Below are 23,426 nucleotides of genomic sequence, written 5' to 3'. Positions count from 1 at the left end.
AAAAGAGTTTTTTTAATATTAAAATGGCATTGACGTATTATTTAGTAAATTGCAATATATGAATTTTTTTTTTTTTGAGACGGAGTCTCACCCTGTTGCCGAGGCTGGAGTGCAATGGCTATCTCAGCTCACTGCAACCTCCGCCTCCCGCGTTCAAATGATTCTCCTGCCTCAGCTTCCCGAGTAGCTGGGATTACAGGCACCCACCACCACACTCAGCTAATTATTGTATTTTTAGTAGAGATGGGGTTTCACCATGTTGACCAAGCTGGTGTCGAACTCCTGACCTTGTGATCCGCCCAAATCGGCCTCCCAGAGTACTGGGATTACAGGTGCGAGCCACTGCACCCGGCCAAATTATTTTATTTTATTTTATTTATTTTTCATTTATAGTGATTCCAATTGTCATATCTCGTAAGACATTTAAGAAATGGAAGTTTACACTTGGGATATGGATTGCTATTTGGCCCTGAAAATATATTTATCTGTTCTTTTGTATTAATCCTTTTAAGTGGGCTGCCCATTTAGCAACCAAGTGTTTCAGTCTTCATGTTATGGAAGCCTGTTTGTGTTGACCAATATGCAGAGCTCCTCTTTTTCCTGGGACACATGTAAACTACATTCACTGAGCCCCCTTACATCCCAGTGCCACCATGTAATGTGTCTGGGACATTGGAATTGACATATGCCAATTTCCAGCCTAACCTTGGAAATGGCCCATGAAAATGTCCTCCCACTCCTGCTCATTGCTCAATTAGATACCAGGAGTTCATGTAAGACCCCAAGACTCTAAGTGGAAGTGGAAACACTATATAGAGCATCTGTGTCTCTGAACGATTACATGGAAGAGAACCTTTCAGAAGACCTATATAAATGAGAACACATGCCTTTGTTTGAGCAGGGAATAAAACTTCACTCTATTAAACTAATTGGGATATTGAGATTTCTTTATTCCTGCAAAGAAGCTTAGCCTACCCTAAATAAAGCAAATTTGTATCCAGAAATGGGGAGCTGGGATATCAAATTATTATGTGTCATTGGCTTAATGTTAAAGTGTGGAAGATAAGGAATTTTATATTGAAACTTGTAAAGATATAGGTTATGTATCAGGAAAACTTTTGATAAAATCATCAACTTTGACAGCATAAAAGGGCTTAGTATATGCCATTGTGCTGGAAGCCATAAGGTAAGAAGTTGGAAAATAATGTCACAGTTGTAGGTGTTGGCTAGAATTCACTATTTTCAGAAAAATATGATGAGAAAGATGAGCTTGGGAAATAATTGAATGATTTATAAGTAAGAAAATACATAGATTATAAAGCTTTCATAAATTCTTGAACTTTCAGAGTTAGAAAATCATATTGTACTTACACTTCAAATAGTTGAAATGAAAAATTTAAGTCTTTGAGGCTGGGCACAGCGGCTCATGCCTGTAATCCCAGCACTTCAGGAAGCTGAGGTGGGAGGATCACTTGAGGCCAGGAATTTGAGACTTGCTTGGGCAACATAGCGAGACACCGCCACTACAAAAAATACAAAAATCAGCTGGGCATGGTGACGTGTGCCTGTAGTTGAAACTACCTGGAAGGGATACCTTGAGCCCAGGAGGTCGAGGCTGCAGGAAGCTATGATAGCACCACTACACACTCTAGCCTGCGTAAAGGAGTGAGAACCAGACTCCAAAAATAGTCTTGGATAGCACAGGACTAGTGACATTTCTCATTGAACAATGTAATCAAGACATACGGTGGTATGACCTGGAGAAAGTGGCACTGGAACAAGAAAGAAATGAAATAAAACATATTTGAAAGTTATATCTAAGAAAGAAATGTTGGATTGGTTAGTAGCATTGAAAGGATTAGAAGAGACTGTTTTGAGAGGACTGTATTGCCTAAGAAATGAGGAGCCCAAGCTAAAATAAAAATGTCTCTTAGGTCAGGCACGGTGGCTTATGCCTGTAATCCTAGCACTTTGGGAAGCTGAGGTGGGTGGACTGCTTGAGGCCAGGAGTTTGAGACCAGCCTAGCCAACGTGGCGAAACCGTGTTTCTACTAAAAATACAAAAATTAGCCAGGCATGGTGGTACGTGCCTGTAGTCCCAGCTACTTGGGAGGCTGAGACAGGAGAGTCCCTCGAACGCAGGAGAAGGAGGCTGCAGTGAGCAGTGATCACGCCACTGCACTCCAGCCTGGGGGACAAGAGTGAGACCCCGTCTCAAAGAAAAAAATGTCTTTCGATTATGACACTCAGAGTCATCAGGCTCCAGCCTTACAAAGGCAGGAGTGGGCTGTGAAAATGAAGAGGCTGCTGACACCCAAGGTGTGAAGCAGCCCCTCACTACTGCTGAGGAGGGATGGATATGCTGGTTTTCTCCTAGGCTTCTGCTGATACCACCCTACTGGGTACCTTATTGCCGATACTATGGAGTCAGCAGTTGCCTTGTTATCTCTAGCTAGAGATGAAAGCCCTGACCCTCCTTTCCACATGCCTCCTCTGATACGACCCACTTATAATAATAAGCTTCACTATATTCTTGATACCTAGGAAACAGTTCAATTGGAATATTTTCTACTATAATATAAATTTGTCAATTTCTTCCTGTCATTCTGTCAAATAATATGCAATGAGGTGTATTTCAATTTAACATATTATTTTTCCTGGTTTTTTTTTTTATCACAATGAAGGTAGTGACCTTCATGAGATACTACCCACTTGGAGTAGGTGGCACCTTGTTCCTGCCGGGTGGAGTGTTGATGTCCAGGTCCTCCATGTAGTCTCTGACACTGTGGAAAATGATTTCTAGTTGCCCTGGCAGGGCTGAATGTCCCAATTCTCTATTCAGCCTACTCTGAGACCACCTTGGTGGTGGATGGTGGTATTTGGGTCACCTCATTACAACTTGGGAAGTGTAGAAGTCCAGGATCCCCAGGCAGCCTTTGTGGGTGTGGAAGAGGGGTAAGGGTTGAGGTCACATTTTGTTTTCTGTGGCTAGAGTTGGGCAGTATTGACTGTACATTTTCTGCATGGTTATGCTTCCCTTTCTGGTCAGCTGGCTAGAGACAGCAAGCTTTATCGGAGCCTTTATTGGCATTTCTGGGTTGTCAGCTTCTTCTGCACACAGTCTGGGGTACAGGAGGCAAAATGAAAGCTCAGAGCACTCACCAGCACATCGTCTTTGGCTGCCGAGGTCCCTGGCTGGTCTGCCATCTTCCCTCCACTTTTAGAGTCTTCTTAAACACTATAACATATTAAGTATTTTTAGTTGAACTTAAGTAAAGATATAGGGAAAAGTACATCTATCCCATCTTTCTAGAAATAGAAGTTGTATCATTTTAAAAGTATTATCATATATGGTGTTATTAATATCAAAATGTTTGAGGTCAGAAAAATTGTAATATGAGTCAGTTATTTTACAGTTGAGACATGTCAACTTAACAATCTAGAATTGTCAAGTCGATTGTTAGACGGTTCTCAAGGCTGGGGATTTATTGCATCCTACATTGCTTCAAGCTTAACATAGAATTTTCTAACCCATGAAGATTCACTATATTCTTGATACCTAGGAAACAGTTCAATTGGAATATTTTCTACTATAATATAAATTTGTCAATTTCTTCTTGTCATTCTGTCAAATAATATGCAATGAAGTGTATTTCAATTTAACATTATATTCATTTTCCTGGTAGTTTTTTGTTTTATCGTAATGAGGTAATGACCTTCATTAGCCTTATTTTTTTTATTTAACATTCTTCAATCTTCTGTGTTAATACAGCAGCATTAACTCTATTTCTTAACTTTTAAATTTCAATCTTTTTGTGTTCTTGTAAGTGGTGTATAGCTGGATTTGGGAAAAAAAATTTAAAGGTATTATCTTCTTTGTAACTAGTGAGTTGCTATCATTTTTGATATTTTTTTATTTGTTACTTCCATCCATTTTTCATACTTTCCTTAACCCTGCTTTTTCTCTTTTTTTTCCATCTTACCTTCCTTGTAATTGATTGGGGTTAGCATCCTCCTTTTTACTGCCTTTATTTTGAGCAACTGATACCATATTTCTATTTCATAGTGATTCATTTTAAATTGTTATTATTTAAATTTAACTTTTATTATTATTATTATTTTTCGAGATGGAATCTCCCTCTTGTTGCCTAGGCTGGAGTGCCATGGAATGATCTTGGCTCACTGCAACCTCCACCTCCCGGGTTCAAGCAATTCTCCTGCCTCAGCCTCCTAAGTAGCTGGGATTACAGGTGCCCACCACCACACCCAGCTAATTTGTTTGTGTGTGTGTGTGTATGTGTGTGTGTGTGTAATTTTAGTTAAGAAGGGGTTTCACCACGTTGGCCAGGCTGGTCTCAAAACTCCTGACCTCAGGTGATCTGTCTGCCTCAGTCTTCCAAAGTGCTGGGATTACAGGAGTGAGCCACTGCACCCAGTCTAAATTTAACTTTTAAAAGCAAATATCACCATTATGCTTGTTGAAAATAGTTGGGGATCTTAGACTCCTTTAATTCTGACTACCAGCTTCTGTGGTACATGCTGCATATTTCAGCATTATAATTCTACCCATTGCATATTCATCAAATTAGTCATTTTCTTATTGTTACTTCTGCCTCCCCATGTCAGTTTTTCCTCTTGAATCTTTCATTTAGGATCCACGTTTTTTCTCAAATACTTCATCACCATTTTCCAGTTTTATTGTATTAGAAATAAATTCCCATAGTCTTTTTCGAAAGTGACTTTATTTCATGAACTGTTGTAGAGTCATGGTTTCATTGCACAAAATTATACTATTTTTTTCTACTGTCAGCAATTTGAAAATGTTAGAATAATTTGTACCATACATAAATTCAGGCATACTCAATATTATGTGGCATATTACACTACCTCACTGTATTTCCGTGTGTTTTTGAGAATGTTCTAATTTAAATGAAGTTCACTCCACAGCCACCTAATTCCTCTGACTTGAGTTATATTCAAGTGTCTCAAAATGTGACACAGACTTTATTTTGCTACTTGCCATGCCCTTACCATTGACATTGAAGAATGGTACAAATGGGGTCACTCATTCATCTCCTTGCTCTAATTCATCCTAGGTCAACTGAAAAAAGTGTTTGATGACAACTTGCAGCATAGAGACAGAGAAGACACACGGGCATATGCTTTGGACTGCAAAATCCCTAAGGTGTCCTTCCAAATGTTAAATGGGGATTCTATAAAAGAAGCAACAATGTTGATTATTTAATTATAGTATTGAAAGAAGTGCTATAGTGAGTCAACTTGGCTCACAATACAAGACACTTGAAGACTAGAGCATGCTCTTGGGTTCTTAATAAACTGTGATCAGTTTGCACCTCCAGGTGAACATGCTTATTTTGACCTTATTGAAGTTTATGCCTTTACCTGTTAGTGTCCTTTATCTTCTCACATCTATTGTTGCCTTTGAAAAATCCGTTGGGAATTTTCTAAGTCTGATCATTTGTAAGATAACTTTTCTTTTTTAGGTTATGGGTTGTTTTTCTTATCCCTTATCTTTTTCTTTCTTCTCCATCTTTTACTGGTATATAACTAGAAATAGATTTTAAAATACTTTTCCAGACTTCGTAAGTTTTTATAATATGAGATTACATGTTTCATCAACTCTGAAATATCCTCAGTCATTCTTTTCTTTGAATATTGTCTTCCCTAATTCTCTTTATTCTATCCTTCCGGAATTCTTTTCCAAAGATTCTCTGGACATTCTCATTTCTTCTCCACGTCTCTCCAATTTTCTTATATTTTCTTTATTTCTCGGTCTTTCCTTCTAAGCAAAGCTTGTGAAAATTAATGCTATTCTCTTTCATGGGCTCTTACCCTGGGATGTCAGTTATACAGAAAAAAAAAGTAGTATTCAAGAATGAGAATCTATTCTTGGTCTTTGGAGATCAAGTCAGTGTTAATTTAAATATGAGTTTATTGGCCCTATTTTCCTTCAGATTTAGAAGGATCTGTGATTCTTTTCAATACTGCGGCACTGTGTAACTTTCTTAGCCGGAAAACAGTGCACTTTTCCCTGAAAATGATAACTCAACTCTCCATAATGTCTCTTTCTAGTATCAAAATTATATGGTACATAAGTTCCACAGAAGGGTAAATATGTAAATAATGGCATACAATCTTAATGATTTTAATCTTATTGAAACACTTATGCAAGTTGAAATTTTAGTTTTGCTCTTGCTTGTAAATTTGTGGCAAATTTTCTCCATTTTTTCTAGATTTGAATGGAATTTAAAAATATCCCTAAACCTTTACTTTATGATTAAGAATATGATCATTGAGGGCAAACAAGAAGAGATGATTTTACACTGTTACCATGAGACAACTTTTTAAAAGACAATTTTTAATGAATCAGCAATTGCTGTTTTGATACTATAAAAGATGCAACGTATAAGATATAACTCGCTCTTCAGGAAGTTCAGGAGGACTTTCAATTAAACAGTAAGAGCAAACTAATAAGACATGAGATGTTTAGGAAAAGAAATATGCCTCTTGAGTTCTCATCAGATATATTTTTAACAGAGTTACAAGAAAAGAAAACCTTAAATTCCTTCATGTGCATAATGAAACACTAATGATGTTATCCTTGGGAAGATTTTTTTTTTCTGTGGAATGTATCCATATGGCCTTCAAATTCTTGAACACCCTAGAATGACATTCTAATTGAAGAACAACAGAAGAGAGGTCAAAGAAAATAAAGCTTTAAACATTCCAAGAAATTTCCCTCATTTTAACCTTCATCTATAGCCTCCATTTTTTTTACCCCTTCCCTCAGTTTCCCCATACAAGGTTATCTGAAGGTTTTTCCCCCCTGCTTCTCTCCTTTTTCCTCTTCGACTTTATCCTGTTTAAGCTACAATGTCTAATGTCTGCAGTTGTTCTGAGTACATATTGTGAGACATATATATGTTGATTTTTCTTTCACAGTGCAAAGTATCTAAATAAAAGAAGCTATTTTTGCAGGAATGATATGGCCTTTTGCTTTCTGTTCCCTGGTCAACTCAATTAAGGCATACGCAAGACATTACAATGGTATTTAAAGTGAAATATTTATGAAGTGATTTAAATACTAATGACACAGCATTCCTAAAGGAGTCACAAAATTAAAGGATAAGAACATTCTGCACCAGCGTTTTAGTCCCTCAGTCTGTTGCATGTTGCATATATTGTTTCTCATTACTCAAGTTTGTAGAAATGTAACCGGGAGACAGAAGAGAAAAAGAGCTTGTGGGGAATGAAGAATTATATGTGAAGGACATGCCCTCTATTTTTACCCTTGAATATTAATACCAAGTCCAACTTTACATGGTTTACATAAGAAGCTCCTTGTGCAGTAATTCCAACTATCCCAGACACAATCTTCACCTTTATATTGGAGAGAATGTTTCCTGCTCTAGATGACTGTAAACAAACCAGCTTAATCCTGCCATTCTTCAAATCCAACTTATTTGCAGCTCTCTATCCTGCCATTCTTAGGACGCTGGTAATCCAGTTCCTCATTATTGAGTTCCAGTCATCACATGCAAAAACTACAATGTCCGGAAAAGACATACACATTCCTTTCTGTATGTACCTATTTTATCAATGAGAAAATCTTTCCCAGATGCCCTCCAGCAGACTTCACCTGATTCCCATTGGCTAGGTTTAGGTCACATGTGCATGTGATCTTATCCAGTAATGATCCAACTCCTAGTGGGATGGTTTTTCTGTGCACATGGTTCAGCAGATGGCAATTAATCACACAAAACCAGGACTATTGCCAATAAAAAGAAGAGGGCTGGGGAGGCTTCTAATCAGAAACCTGACTATACCTGCCATAACTCCCGAGTATTTTTCTAAAATTAAGTAAAATAATCCAAAAGAGAAAATAGAAATTCATAAAACTTAATTAATACTATTTCCACCTTTGGTCACTGTATAGTCTCCTAAGGCATTACTCTTCTTTTATTAAGTCTTTATTCACTCACAGCTCTAACATGTGGTAAATTGATGTCTTAAAACTTTTAACATTTGAAACAGCAATATGAAGATGAGATGAAACAGACTAAAGCAAACATTTTACTGTACCAAATAAAATTGGATCAAATTTACAACCTAGATTAAAATATTAACAAAGAAATAATATAACAAATGGTCATTTTGCACAGGACAGGGATGAATGTTGCTTTGTACTGCAATAGCTCTTTAGCTATCACTGCATAAAAACCAAATGTAATGTTCGATGCTCTAGATAATACTTCTAAAATATGTATAGATATATATTTCAGTTTCCTCAATGTTTTGAATATTGTGATAAAGAAGGGAGAGCAAATTTCGAGACTAAATATTACAAGAAGATATAATTTAATGTTTAAATTTGAAGGAAAAAACTACATTTTATTGGATAACTCCTCACTGCTTGGTTGATGATCTCATTTAAAATATGTGTATTGTGACTAAAATATAAAGCAGACAAAATCTACCACTGGGACTACTTTAGGAGTATGTGAGTAGATGTACTTCATTAATGAATGCTATTACACTTAGTAATTAAAAAATGAAAACAAAAAATGTAATATTTTGATGTGATTCTCTTTAAATATTTTCATGTATGCTATTATACTTACTAAATCAAAGAGAAAATGAAAAGAAAAAATGTAATATTTTGATGTGATTCTTTTTAAATTGGTTGTTTTAGCTTTCATTCAAATGAAATGTTTTCGATACTGAAAAACAAAGATTTTCTCTAAGCAATATAATTAAATTCATAAGATAAATAATTTCAATAATTATCTCTTAAAATATCAACATCTCATTTCAGAGTTCTTGCATTTTAGAGATTGAATATTGTAAATGTAACTATGCAAATCAACTTCAGTATTAAAAACGGTATTAAAAATAGTAAGATCTTCAAGGTATGATAGGTTACGTTCTCTGGATAACAAAATTATTGTTTTAAATGACTGACTAGAAAATGGTTTAATACTTGCATTACATAAACAGAAGATGCCATTAAATCATTTTCATAATATTATTTGAATGAAGTCAGAGTATATATAAATTGAAACTCCCCGAAACAAGGCTGTGTTGGGACACTGAGAATGTGGCCCAACCAAAACTTATGTGAAGAAAGTGATTGAATGCTCCTGTAGAACTATTCAAGTAGTTAATATCCTATATCAGTACATCTCAAGAATATTTTTGTCTATCTAACTTCACTGATCATTGGCAGAACTTAAAACAGTTACTTAGTTAATGTTAAAAAGATAAAAGATCTGAAGTCAATTTTGAGCTAAATAATTCATTGGTGTGGCTGAGTTACTCGTGATTTTTGATTCTTTAGTTTTGTTTTTGTTTTTTCTTTTTTCTCTTGACAGCAAAAGGAGTGGGTTGAGCTAACTGGTCTCTCTTCTGCTTTGTCTTACACTGTATTTGAATGTTTTAGTTATTTTGTTAGAGCTCAAACATTCAAAGACAGTGTAAGAAAAACAGAAGGTCTTAACATTAGTCATGTTATACAGATATTTATGCAATATCTACATGTATTTAGAACTGAATAAGACTTGTAAGTTTTCATTCCATATCACTTAGTTATTGAGATTCAGTATAAATATCTGATAAATTAGTTAATAATTAGTTAAGGAAAGAATAAAAGAATTTTAAAATCTAGTCTATCAACTGTGAAGAAGAAAAAGAAAAATATATGGCTGATCTATATCCCTTTTGAAGTTAGTATGCAGGAAAAAACTTTAAACTCCAAAATATCCTTACCAGGAGAAATCTATTAAGTCACAATATATTGTATGTATGTCAATCTCTCTACACATTATCGGTCTAAGCAATGCCTTGTAACTTGTTGGAATTATGCGTATATGTTTTCAAATATACCATTTCTTCTGCCATTCAAAATAAGACTTTAATGTAGTTAGTAATTCTTCTCCCCATACAGAGAAATACTATTAGGCTGAAATCATGTAAATGCCTTATCCAATGTTAAGTTGCTCCCTCCTTCTATAGTATTTCGAATTAGGAAGCGATAGTATTTGTGCAATTTATGATTAAATCCAATCACTGAATACAAGCCATAGACCTCGAGGCAAAGACCAGAGAAAAAATAAGTTATAAATTGTTTTCCATTTGACCTGCAGAATTATAAGGTAATGAAAGAGCAAACTCATTAAGAGATCACTTTATATAAGAGACAGGACTGAGCATTTTACATTAATAATCTAATTCTTATAACAGAACCTAGGAAATAGGCATCATCATTTTCTGCATTTTACGGATGAGATATCTAAGATCCAGAGAGGCCGTGATATTAACTTCCTTAGGGTTATATAGTAAGTCAGATAGATTTTACCTTTTCAAGAAAGTTCATTGTTTACTCTAACTTTAGATTTAGAAAATTGCAATTTATAATCAGATAGGCCACACAAGTGCATTTTTAAGGGTCTAGAACGCTTACCATATTTCTGAAGGAAATGCATGACGTATATGTAGATATAAATATAGATATGGATATAGATATACTGAGAGTGAGGGAGAAAGGTGGGAGAGAAAGAAGAAGGGAGGAAGAAGGAGCAGGGAGAGAAAGGAGAGAGAGAAATGAGAAAGGCAGAGAAGTAACAGGAAGAAAAGAGAAGGGAAGGCAAGGGGAGGAGAGGAACGGAGAGAAAGAAAATGGGAGAGGAGAGAAATGGGAAAAGACAGAAAAAAAAGGAGGGGAGGAAAGCAGATGACTAATATGGAATATTCACGAGCAAAAAGGAAGAAAAAGTCACATGGTGAAGAAAACGTAGGGTAGATTTGGAACTGGAAAATCGTAACTCAGTGTCAGGGAAGCCCAGAGAGTACAGCTATTTCTGAAATGAAGACATCTAGACCTTTACGTGGTTGCATTTGTTTCTTAATTTGTTTCAGTCTAGAGCATTTCTTTTCGGTTTCTTTAATTCTTTTGCATATTTTCAGCATTAAATATTTCCTAACACTTTTCAGCATTAAATATTTCCTAACATTTTGCCTCTATTTTCCCCTGCTACTCTTCTGTTTTAAAAACTTTCAAAGTGCCCTTATAGACAGACAAAATAAACTCCAAATGACTTAGCTTGCATTTGAAGACCTTCAAAATCTGCCTCAAACTATTTTTTAGCCTTAGATCCCAGGACTGTTTATCACTAGGACTGAATAAATAGAACATTTTTATATATTTCCAAAAACATGGCAAGTTTTGAAAATTTCAAAAATTATTTATATTTTAAAAATATTCTTAGTTTCATAAATTTTTATTTTAAAAAATACTCTTATCACAATGAGAAAATGTTATCTCTGGAAGTAATGTGTCATATTTTCAGTAAATAGATTTAATTAATCCAGATAAATGAGAGATAAGGCTACATCTCCTTTGTAATTTTAGATTCACAGCAGAATAGCTCAAAGGTTTATGCTCAATGAATGATGAACCTTGTATTTTGCCTCTTTTGAGATTTCAATACTGGTAGGAAACTATATTCTATGGTTCCATTTCTTATGTTTTAAATTCGTATGCACATGATCTTATTTTATCATGGGTTGTTGGCAAAATAAAAGAAATCTATGGCTCTTCATACTCTCTTTGCAAAAATGCTCTTGAAACAGCTGCAGAATACCAATAATTATCTTGGTCAGTTCCAGTGTAGCAAAGTCAGGCAGCTAGCATTTAACTCCTTGGCTAAAAAATAGCCTGCATAATGAAATGTAAAATAGAGATGCTCTCTCTTACACCCAAGAGTGGCTCATCCTCTTTGCCCGGATAAAAAGGAACTTGCAAGTACAAACAGCTGAGGGTTTATCACAGCTGTAGAACAACAACTCTGGTGGATACTAAACCACCCTCCAACCACAGATTTTCATTTAAATATAGCTGCATAAATTGACATCTGAGTATATGGACAAACGATTTCAAATAATCTCCATTAAACCCTATTGAAATCCATCTGTTACCAGGTATTATACTGAAAATATTTCCGTAAAATTTCTTAGATAATGTGATAATATAATACTTTTTAAAAAATACATCTTTTCTATAAACATGTTGATGTCAAATAAAATATTCTGAAGTTTTGCTCTTCAGAAGAACTCTTGTCCATGCTAAAACAAGCTGATAAAATATCAGCACAAATTATATTTCTGTGAGGCAGTATAAGCAATTGAAGGGAATCAGGTATTGACTGGCTGCAGAAAGCACAGACACAATTATCTTAGGGAAACCGTACATTGATACAGAGTCCCGAAAAGAATGCAGGCATGGAATGGAGTGAGGGGGATAAAAATATAATAGCTCCTTTTCAGTGGCTTTGGGTAAAAGTTACATAGCATCGTTTAAGAAACCCTTGGCTTTTCTACATTCTGTGGAATACAGTACCCTGCACTTGGGGACAAAGGAAGGAAAAAAAAGCATAGATTTTGTCCTTATGGGATTTACAATTGTATTAAAGAAGCCAAATTTTTCATTTAAGAATATATTTATCTATATTAAAGAATAAAATAGATAGTAAATGAAAATCAGCTACCATATAACAGGAATTATATATTTTAATTTTATACATATATAATTAGTGAGGAATAACAGATTGTCAAACTGATTCCTTAAAGGAGGCAAACCTTGAACCTAATTATGAACATGAGTAGGCCCTCTTCCTCTGATTGTATCTGCTACGCCTTTCCCCCTTGCTCTCCAGGTTCCAGCCTCATTTGGTTCTTGACTCTGCATGCTGTGGGTAACCCAGGAGCTGAGACAAAGGCCCTTGAAGCAATCAGACTTCTTAGGAGAGAGCATTGCTCAGCTGTGGCTGGTATCTCTAAAAGGATTTTTAAAAGCTGGCTCTAGGAGTGCAGAAGAAAGCTGGAGTGTTGAAACTTACCTATTGTTGCTCACATCACCCCTCCAACTATCTCTATTGAGAATCAGAGAATCAAAACTCAGATAGGTTAAGCAGCTTGCCCAGGGCCCTAGGCTAAGTTCCAAACACCAGCCGTCAAGTTCCCTGGTTTACACTCAATCATGCTAGGCTAGATGTGTGGTTTTTCTAAACACATGCCATATAAGCTTTCTTGTATTGTCACATCTCAGATAGTTATTGATATCTGTGATATTAGATGTTATCTTGGGAATAGAGAGAGGATGAGTGCTATGATTGTCCCTAATACATTTCACCACTACATTTTAGCATTTATCACAAGATAGTTGTTAGTAACCATTGGACTTTGGAATAAAGTACTACCTGAATCAAGAGTTAGTGCAATGCTGGAAGGCTTTAACTTAAGACTGTCAGGTCACAAAGGTATTATTTGTCAAATTATTATAATAGTGCTCCAAACTTAAAAAGAAGCTAATTTACTTCCAATGAGAAGCTGAAGCCATATTTGTAAAACCGTTAATTGCTTTTTTAACCCTTTAGTAAATCATTAGTATGGATTTAGGCTATTCACAAATCAGGAACTAAATTGCAATTCAGGAAGTTACTGCCAGAAATGTGTCTCAGTTATAAAAATAAATACAATGTTTATTACAGGAAAAAACATGTTTATAATTCTACATTTAAAAAATAAGAGAAGTGAATAAGGTGACCTTAATTTAAATGCTATAAATAATACCAACGTGGACTGACATGACATCCCATAATACCTTTATGCAAATTTTTTCTTATATTATTAATGTTTTTTGTGTGTATATGTATGGTGTAGATAAGGATAATTTTAGTCTCAACTTTGAAAAGCATTGAAAATGAGATTTATTGACCATACTTTATATCTACATTCACAAAAGGTGAAAATTACTTCATAAAATCTAATCTCTACTTATTGTCTCTTGATCCCTATTTATCTCTGTTATGGTAGGATGCTTTCACATTGGATGATTATAAATACTTAATAGCAGCTTTTAAGCAAGTTATTTTGAATTTGTAGCATACATTTTGTAAAATACCTGAGCATTAAGCCAATAAAGCATGCCTCACTTTAATAAATAATTAACAGATGCTATAGGTAAAATTAGTAATGGATTATTAATAAATAGTAGATTAATGGATTTACACATTAATACAATCATCCCACCCTATTACTTACTCCTTCCAATGTTATATGTATTTGTCTCAGCCATTGAATGCTTGTAAATGAAGGATACATATATATAATTCCATGTTTTGTACATCAAATTACTTCTTAAATATATGTGTAATATATTTAAATTATTGTTTAAGAAACTTTCAACCTATATTTTATAAATGTTTTCTTCTTTTTTTCAATACTTTGCACATTAAGGATTCAATAACATGTGGGTTAGGGAAACCCTATAATAATAAAGAGAATACAATGAATTTATATAGCTTTTTTTAAATAAGATGCTCACAGTACTTTCAGTATATTATTTCACTTATCCTCACTGACTTTTATTAAAAAATTGTTGGGGTGACATCTCATTTATTCTCACAACATTTTTATTGAAAAGCTTTTGTATTTCTCCTGTAAACTAGTAAGTTTTGTTACCCTTGAAAACCAATTTTTGTCAATATTGTTGGACAGATTGACCAGTTTTCAATCAATATTTTTACGTAAATATACATACCATGTCAGAAACAGGAAGCAATTAAAAAGTAACTGTTTTGACGCTGTCTTTCTGTTCTTAAAATTTTCCTTCTCTTTCATTTAGCATCTTCACTCTTTCTCTAAATAGTTGCCAACATAATCTGAAATACAGTGTACTTCTCTATCAGCCCGAATATATTCTTTAACCTGCCCCATTTTCCTCTTTTCATCTTTCAAAGCCCTTCCTCCAGAAGATAAATATCTTTTGGTACGGAGTCTATTCCTGTACAGTATTCTCCTCAGCCCTCTACAAAAGCTTACATCATCTGTTCTTGTTTTGCTGTACATCTTTCTATTTTGATCACTTTCCTTGATAATGAACTTGAACATTTCTATTAATTTCAGATGCAGAAAAGAAGTCTAAAAATCAGTTATTTCTTTGCCAGTTTTTTAAAAAATAATTTTTAAAAGCCTTACATTTATCCCCCATGGAACTTTTACCTCTACTCATATCCAGGTTTTTGTATCTATTTATCTCTCTCCTGACTTTATTAGTAATTATTTCCAATAGTTGAAATTATTTATTATTTACTTTGGATAAATAAATGTGTCCTGAACTAGTAAATTCTTTGAGGAGATAAATTCTCTTCAAAAATGTTTAATTCTTATTCTTGCAAATATTCTCAATATACAGGGTTTTTGTTTTGTTTTGTTTTGTTTTGTTTTTGACGAAGTTTCTCTCTGTCAGCCAGGCTGGAGTGCAATGGCACCATCTCGGCTCACTGCAACCTTCACCTCCCAGGTTCAAGCGATTCTCTGGCCTCAGCCTTCTGAGTAGCTGGTATTACAACCACCCACCACCACACCCACCTAATTGTTTGTATTTTTAGCAGGGGTTTCACCATGTTGACCTAGACCAGTCTTGAACTCCTGACCTCAAGTGATCCACCCGCTTTGGCCCCCCAAAGTGCTGGGATTACAGGTGTGAGCCACCTCGCCCAGCTTCAATATATAGTTTTTGATATAAGACTCAGTGTGCCCATTTTAAGCTGCCAGAGTTTCACTGAGGGTGTTCTGACTTAAAGCATTTTGCCAACAGTTTTATTCTTGTTATATCACTGTCCTAGATTCTAGAGCTCAGTTATTACATATTTTCTGTTATAGTCTTTTTTATCTTACATTCTCACATCATATTTCCAAAGGTAGAGTATATGCAGTCAGCTCAAACCACAGCTTCTGCCCCTTTCATTCACCTATTTACCTCTTGCTCTCCACTTAAGTCTCAATTTAGCTTTCATTTCTTCTACAAAACCCACTCTGGCACTTTCAATGGACTCTGTATTTTCTGGGTCACAACCTTTCTCATGCTGAACTCAAATAAGTAGTGACAGATTTAATCCTAGCATCTAGAATTGTACCTGGCCCACTGTAAGTGCCAGGATATATTTACTAAATTAATAAACGAACGTGCTAAATTCCTTTCAGATGACATATTAAGAAAAGCACTTTGCTTAAGGAGGTTGCAAATTTCTGCTAATTTTACTACATGTTCAGCATGAAAATGTTAATTTCTGAAAATACAGAGCTGTTTTACTTCTCTGTGTATTCCCTGCAGCTTCTATTGTGGTATTTTACACACAGTTGATTTTAAAATATTCAATATGTATAAATATATAAACATGTTTAATTTACATATAAATATATTTAATAATGTTTAATTTACATATACATATATAAGCATATACTTGATTTTAAAATGTTAAATGGAGAAGTGCCAATATCATATGGAAACTTATTACATTAGCTAAGAGTACAAACTCTTGTTTCTGTATGTGTGTGAGAAGCATGTTTTTGTTTTTCTCAGATCTAGTTTTGATATGTTATTTTATTTTTGTTTATGATCTAAACTTTAGACTGATTCTCATGTATTCCTCATGAAGTTTTGAGAAAACCAGTTTATGAATTTGCAGTGAAAAATGCAATCTAGCACAGAATAATTAAATTAGCACAATCTCTTCAGCTTATTTCTGTAAAGAGATCTCCATAAAAGCTACGCTATAATCAAAAAATACCTTGATAGTATGAATATGAATAGGAATAAGAAGTCAAAAGAAAAAAACTGCTTATTTTCAGTACCAACATGCAGTGTTGTATGCATATTTCCAGCAAGGATGCTGGCACTGGACCTGAAGTTACCGTGGCAGAATTCAGAGCTCTTTGAAATTAGCTTGAAGAGCACCATTCTGCTATATCTAACATATTCAACTCATCCAAGTAATCTACAAGCAGATTTTAAGTATTCAGACTCAAAATACAAAAGAAGAAGGCAACTGTTTGTGTTCCTGACTTGCCTACATGATAGTATAGAGTTTGTAGATTTAAGAATGTTAGAGTATAAAAGAATATTCAAATTGCTTCAAACAAAGGGTTTCCTCAAGGGGAGTCACATAAATAATTTAATGGAGAAAAACTTTTAAGTTGAAGTAAAATTAGCAGCAATTATTTTTATCAAAGAGAATGCAGGCTGACATCAACATCAATTTCTTTACACGGGAAGACCTCTGCACACACAGACATTTGGGTGAACGAAACAGGAAGAGAGAAAAATAATGCAAATCAGAGTGAAAGAACAGAGATAAGTAAATCATCTCACCAACAAAGTGAAACGCCATTACTCTATAAAACTTAACTGGTGACAAACACCCATCTTTGGCAATCAAGTAGAGTTTGAATTTCAAATATGACCTTTGAGAATTTGCAGATAAAATCGGTAGTGTGAAAGGAAAACAAATCTCGGGACCCCAAACTCAGTAAGTCAAAGGGAAAAGTTAAGCTGGGAACTGGGTCACACAAACCTACCTCCCCTTTTGGTTCCTCAATAAGAGGGCTGCAAGATGAAAAGCTACATGCTTCCCCTGTATTTTGTCCCCAAGGAAATTCCTAGTGAGCTCCAAAATCCTCACCCTAAGCTGTTTCTGTTAAAAGTTCACCATGGCAGTGTAGACTGATCACTTATCTTTACAGGTGCAGTCACTCCCCTACCCACCAGATACAAATGCACGTCTGATTGTTCCCCTGCCCCATTTTGTCTATGTTGTCTCATGTAAAAATGCAGATTCCCTGAATATTTCCTCTGCCCCATATGTCTATGTCAGCTTATGTAAAAAATACAGATTCGCTCATAAACAAAAGGTATCTAGAGCCATGGAGGAAAAGGCAGGAGCCCCCATACAGAATTTCTCCATGATTTTTTTTCAGGAAGAAAAGCCTTAAAATTCTGGGGAAGGGCAAGAATCACTGTCTTCCTGGAAACACTTCTCAAAACCAAAGAGAAAGAAAATATTGAGGACAGCCAGAAAAAAAAAAAAAAAAAAAGGACAAACTATATAAATATAAAACAATTCCTTTTTTGTCAGAAGTCATGTTAGCCAGAATATAATGTAAAATGAACTCACAGCTTTAAAGTGAAGAAAGAAAGAATGAAAATGAAGAAAGAAAGAATGAAAAGGAAGAAAGAAAGAAAGAAAGAAAGAAAGAAAGAAAGAAAGAAAGAAAGAAAGAAAGGGAGAGAGGGAGTGAGGGAGGGAAAGAAGACAGAAAGAAAGAAAGGAAAGAAAGAAAGAGAAAGGAAGGAAGGAAAGGAAAGGAAGAAAAAGAAGAGGAAGAAGGGAAGGAAGGAGGGAAGGAAGGCAGAAAGGAAGGAAGGAAGGTGGGGAGGGAGGGAGGAAGGAAGGGAGGGAGGATGGAAAGAACATAAACCAAGAACTCTATGCCACAGGGAAATAATTTTCAAAAATGAAAAAGAACCAAAGATTAACCAGACAAAATGGCATAACTGTCATCAGACATGATACTTCAAGAAATGTTAAAACTTCTCTGGCCAAGGAAACATAATCCAAACAGAAACATAAACATACACAAAGAAATAAAGAGACCCAGAAGTAAATAAATGAAGATAGAGTAAACTTACTCTTTTGTCATTGTTGCAGTAAAGTGTAATTGTCTATAAAAAATAATTGCAATACATTGTATTGTGTTTCAATAGCACATATAAAGTACAATGTATGACAAGAACAGCCTAAGAATAGGAGAGAGAATCTGAGACTCTCTTATTCTAAAGTCTTTACATGTTGAAACAGTGTAATGTTCCTTAAAACTAGTCACTAATTAACTAATAGTAAATGATGTAAAATCTAGAGTAACTATAGTAAACATTTTAAAGAGGTATAAATAATATGCCAATAGATGAAAAAAATGAATTATAAAAAATCCTTAAACCAAAAGAAGGCAAGTAGAAGCCAAAAAACAAAGGAATTAGGAGAGCAAAACAATTCTGAAAAAGAAGAACAAGAATTCAAACAATCTAACTTTCATATTTACTATAAAGCTGCAATAATCAAGAAAATGCAGTATTAGCAAAAAAAAAATGGATATATATAGATTAATGAAACAAAATAGTCCTAAAATAGAGTCATGAAGATCTGGTCACCTGATGTTTTTTTATTTGTATTTCAAATGGACTTTGAAATAATTTTAAATTTACAAAAGACTTGCAAAAAGAGTACAGAGTTCTTGCATACCTCCTACCCAGGTTTCCCTAGAGTTAAAAATGTACATTGCCATGGTACATTTATCAAAATAAAGACATTTATACTGGTATGATAATGTAAACTAAACTCAACAGTTGGTTTACTGTTATCTTTTTTCTTATTTTTAAATAATAGACAATTTTTTAGAGCAGTTTTAGGTTCAAACAAAATTGAGCAGAAGGTACAGAAATCTCCTACAAGTCCCTCACCACATGCAAAGCCTCCCCCATTGACAGCACCCCACCAGGGTGGTGCATTTGCTGTGATTGATTAACTCTGTAGACACATCATTACACGGATCCACTATCATTTAATATCCCAGAATCCAAACCAGGATGCCATATTGCATTTAGTCACGTCTCTGCAGTCTCCTACAATGTATGAGTTTCTTAGTCTTCTTTTATTTTTCATGAACTTAAGAATTTAAAAGGGTATCCCAGGTATTGTTTAGACTTCTTGGGGGTTTTTCTGATATTTCTCATAACTTGAGTTATGAATTTGGGGGGAAAATCACAAAGCAAAGTACCCTTCTCATTGCATTATATTATGAGGTACATGATGTCAACATGTCATTATTGATGTTGTTAAACTCCATCTCTTAGTGTCTGCCAGTTTTCAACCCTGTGAAGTTCCTTTCTCTATTCTATTTATTAGAATTGAGTGTTTTATGATTTTAAGATTATTTTGATGGCAGGACACAATATAATAACACTCATAGATGAAAAGGCAGAACCTTTTGTTACAGCTAAAAAGGAAAGAATCTGGCTGGGCATGGTGGCTTACACCTATAATCCCAGCACTTTGGGAGGCCAAGCCAGGCTGATCACCTGAGGTCAGAAGTTTGAGACCATTGTGGCCAACACGGTGAAACCCTGTCTCTACTAAAAATACAAAAAATAATTGCCAGGTGGTGCATGCCTGTGATCCTAGCTACTTGGGAGGCTGAGGCAGGAGAATCACTTGAACTTGGGGAGTGGAGGTGGCAGTGAGCTGAGAGTGTGCCATTGCACTCCAGTCTGGACGACAGAGTGAAACTCAGTCTAAAAAAAAAAAAAAGGAAGAAAGAAAGAAAGAAGAAGAAGAAAGGAAAGAATCTTTCCAGACAGCTCATTCAGGGGGTTACACCCTCAGGGACAAGGTATTAGCAAGCTGTCACTGTAGGGGCAGCTTATGTATGGCAAGCAGGATGAGGTTAGCCAGATTTTGCATGCTTCTTGTGGATTGGCCAATTTGAATAATTTTCCAGGTGTCAAGGCTGAAGATAGGGACTGCCTGTGGTTGTCTGGGACCTGGTACCAGGATGACTGGGGAGGGTGCAGAGTGCCCTGAAGAATGAGAACTGGATAAGGGAAGTGGTTGGAATGTGGACTCAAAAAGAATGAGCCAGCCTCTAGACAAGGCCTTGAAGATGGATCAGACAGCATTGAAAAACAAACCAAAAAAACCCAACCAACCAACTAACCAACCAAATTATCTTGGAAGGATTGGTTCTTTCTGGAAGCTTTGAGGGAGTAACTATAGCATACCTCATTCTTTCTGGGGGTTGTCAGCAAACCTTGGTCTTCCTTGACATCACTCTAGCCTCTGCCTGCATCTTCACATGGCCTTGTGTATTTTGTGTGTGTCTCTGAAACCTCCCCTCTTCTTATAAGGACACCAGTCATTGGATTGAGAACCTACTCTAAAAACAGAAGGATTTGGTTTCAAGGCCTTAACTAATTGTAATAACATCTGCAGAAACCCTTTTTCCAAAAAAAGGTAATATTCTGAAGTTCAGAGTAGACACGAATTCTGGGGGGACACTATTAATCCTTTTCCTGTTTAGAAAAATCAAGTACACCTCACTGCCAGTGCTCAGTTAATTTTACATAAACATGCTCTTTGAGGCTGAAGTAAATCTGACTAATTTTCAATGTGAAAAAGAATATAAACACTGTTCTTGGACTTCATCTAAACAGAACTAACATCAGAATCATCTGAATCATCAGAATTGTCTATTTTGGAAAAATTAGATTCATCAAATGAATCTTTGGCCAACAACTGTTCAAGAATGATGCTAACATCACATGTAGGTGTAGGACTGCTATGTTTTCTAGGATGTGACATTTTCAGCCATCGAGAAGTACTGTATTTTGTAAAAGGAAAATCACTACTAAAAGCAGCATGCTCTAAGTAGAATGATGTCATTTGTTTCCAAAGTTGACATATTAGAATGATGCAAAAATAATAATAAAAGTGAAATAGTTCGTGGCAACATTGTCTCAGGGTAACTGCTGCAGCTGCAAGCACCACTGGCGAGTATCCTCGGGGCAAATGGGAAAAGGGTTAAACACACTACACTTGTTCTATGAATTACTAAGAGGAGAGTATTAAATCTCTAACAATAATTGTGGGTTTTCCTACTTCTTTCAAATCTGCTAGTTTTTGCCTCCTGTATTTTGGGTTTCTAAGTTCACATTTGGTATGTCTTTTTGGAGAATTGACTCTTTTTTGTTACATTACGGCCCCACTTTATCCCTGATAATAATCTTTGTTCTGCCATCTGTTTTGTCTAAAATGATTACGTCTGTCTCAGATTTGTTTTCTTTGTGTTTCCATGGTATAAATTACTTTATCTTTTTACTTTTAACCTAGCTATATATTTAAAGTATGTTTCTTGTAGACAAATAAGTATATTTGTTTAAAAACCTGTATGTGAACATTTGTATTAACTTGATTCATAATAGCCTCAAACTAGTAATTACCCAACTGTCTTTCAACTGGTTAACAGATAAACAAACTGTTATCACCATACAAGGAAGTAACGCTCAGCAATAAAAACAGAAACAACCAATACTCTCAATAATGCAGATATATCTTAGACGGTTTTTTTTTTTTTTGCTAGCTGAAAAATGACAGATCAAAAAGGCTATATACGCAAGATTCCATTTATGTAACATATTTTAAAAGGCCCTAAGTAGGGACAGAGAACAGATCAGTGGATTCCAGGTGCTCGGCTGGGGCTTAGACAACAAGGCTGAAGGGAATCTGAGGAAATGATTCTGATACAGACAGGAGGCCGGGAAATACTGGGTCGAAGAGGGCGGTCCCCGGCAAGGGCCTCAAGCCTAGACCTCAAGCCTAGATCTGCCGCTCAAAGTGAGAATATTCACCAAAGCCACCCCTGGCCTGCCCCACCTACCATCCTGTACCCATAAAAACCCGGGGCTCCACTGGCAGAGGAGTGGCAGAGAAGGAGAGAAGAGAAGCAGCAGCCAGACGTCGGTGAGAAGCAGCTTGACTTCAGAGGGACGGCTTGACTATGGGACCTCAAATTAGAGTTCAGCCGAGGATGGCTGAATTCCAGGAGAAAACTACCCTCCAACTCCACCCCTTTTCCAGCTCCCATCCCGCTGAGAGCCACTTTCACTGGCAATAAAATCCCCCGTGGTGTTCACTGTCTTGAATTCATTCGCGTGACCTGATTCTTCCTGGACTCTGAACAAGAGCTCAGGATGCAGAGGGCTGTCACATTGAGCTGTTAAACACTTAAGCTGTCTGTGGACAGCAAAGCTAAAAGCGCACACTGTAACACATGCCCTCTGGGGCTCCAGGGGTCCCGGGTACCCCTCAGACCTTGCCGCAGGGCTGCACAGAGCTCTGCTCCTCCTGGAGCTCAGAGGCACTCATCCTGGCCCCTGCATCCGCTCACTTAAGTGCTTCCCTTCCCGCAAGCGGTTGAGAGCTGCAGGCTGAGTAAATGAACCACCGCCATCAGACAACAGGGAAAATTTCGTTTCAATTCCGTACCAAGACTGTGATGGTGGACATATGACTTTATGTATTTGTAACCGCATCGAACCCCAGACCACATGGGATGAATTTTGTTGCAAGTAAATTAAAAAATACATTTAAAAAACATTTAAGAGGAAAGAATAGCTCAGCCTTGATCACACAGGGGCAGTTAGAGAACTGGATATGTGCAACGCGAAATTGTTTGATTCACTTTCCTAAGAATTTTAACTTCAGAACCTCACTGGAAATCATCTATTGTGCTTGGTATGCTATTTATGCTCAAGGAAACTCATATTATATTTTATCTAGGTTTCATAAACTTTTCATTTCCTCAATTTGTTCTATATTTTAAAATGGTAGAATCTAGCACATAGCAGATTCTTGTTACATATTTACTAAGGAAATAAAAGTTACCTATAGATTGATTTTTTGGACTGACTCAGTATATACCACCTGAGTATCACATTAAAGATGGTCTTCCCGGCC

The sequence above is a fragment of the Pongo abelii genome, chromosome 3 (assembly GCF_028885655.2).
Source record: "Pongo abelii isolate AG06213 chromosome 3, NHGRI_mPonAbe1-v2.0_pri, whole genome shotgun sequence".
Taxonomy (NCBI): Eukaryota; Metazoa; Chordata; class Mammalia; order Primates; family Hominidae; genus Pongo; species Pongo abelii.
This window is presented reverse-complemented; position numbering follows the sequence as displayed.